The following is a 1770-nucleotide window of genomic DNA, read 5'->3' on the forward strand; positions in this document are numbered from 1 at the left end:
ATAAAAATAAATGTATCTTTGTAATACATTTTCAAAAATTGAGGGGTACTTCTTAGAATTAATTACATATATAGACATCAGAAGTATAATAAGTAAGTACTAAAATTATTATCATAAAAATTTTCACGCATTTAATGTATATGTAATCTGAGAAATTTTATCATTAGGTTTAATTTACTTATATCGTTACCTATAACAGTATCTTTCAAATGCCAGTAAAAGCGAAAATTTCTGTTGTATTATTACACCCTATTATGAACTATAATTTTAATGTGCCATTCCTTATTAAGAGAAGAAAATAATTTATCAGTAAAAATAATTATGTATGTATGTATTATAATTTTAATTAATATTTATTAAATACATGATGAACTATATATTTCTAAAATTCGAAAAATATAGTTAAAATAAAATAAAAAGTCTTAATTAATATGTTAAATTCAAACAATTCATATATGAAAAATAAAATTGTGCAATGATATTTTTTTAAAAAACTTAATTTCTAAGATCTTATGAATCTAACTATTACAAAAATAGTAGAGCACACAAGGAAAAATGTTACAGAGATAAAAATTACATTTAAAAATTCTAAATATGGTACTATAATAAGGAAAGATATGGAATAAATTTAATCTGTAAGTAGAGAGTTTCTACTGATAAAACATCAAGTGAATTATATTCACAACGAAAATATTAATTGCAGAAGTAAAAAGGCAAATACAGAAGTACATGGCATATTAAAGAGGAATAAATTTAGTATCTGTATTCTAAAATATGTACAACATTGAAAACAATTTGAGGATCATATATATATAAGTTACTATAATATTCTTAATACATGAATAACATATTTAGGGTTCCAATTTGAATTTTAAGGGTTAAATATATGATATCATAGTAATTAACATGAATATTTTAATATGAAGAGGATTTTTTGTGTAATTTCATTTAAAATAATGATAATTTAAAATTATGTATTTAAAAGTAAATAAGTATTAATTTTAGATTAAATTAAAATTACATAGTTTTCCAAGGTTCCTATTAAAAATTATATTCACATAATATTTATGATATTAAATTATGGTTATAATAACTATTGAATATAAAAAGACTAAAATTTTGAGCGTCATGGAAACGTATTTTCATATTAGAAGAAAAAGGGTAATTTTAAATTATTACAATTTTTTTTATTAAATAATTTTTGTATTTTTATACTTCAAAAAAAGCAAATATTATAAAGAAAATACTAAATTTTATTGAATATAGAAATGAAAAAATGTATATTAACAATGTACGTCGAAAATATATATGTGTGAAATGTTTATTTGAATTTATTTAGAATATGCATATAATGACTATGAAGGATAAAAAAATGTAAAAGATAATATATTGACATAGTGACACACAATTATAAATAATAAAGATTAAAATTCTTTAGTACAAACATAATTTTAGCTTTGAGTATACTTAAAATAATGCCCGTATTCAATATAAAATATATTTATATTGTTGTAATATATTTTTATCTAAAACAATGTATTTACTGAATACACTCGTTTTGAGTATTTTTAATTTTATATATTTTTTAAAATAATAATAAAATGATTTAAAAATTTTTATAGTAAATCTTAGAATCTTTAAGAATTTTAGGCATTTATTTTAGTTATACTAAGAAAGTATAAAAAAAAAAAACAAAATATATATAGTGATATAATAAGTAGGTTCAATAAAATATATTTTTTTATTTCCTTTTATATTTAATTTTCACGA

The sequence above is a fragment of the Plasmodium malariae genome (assembly GCF_900090045.1).
Source record: "Plasmodium malariae genome assembly, contig: PmUG01_00_27, whole genome shotgun sequence".
Classification (NCBI taxonomy): domain Eukaryota; phylum Apicomplexa; class Aconoidasida; order Haemosporida; family Plasmodiidae; genus Plasmodium; species Plasmodium malariae.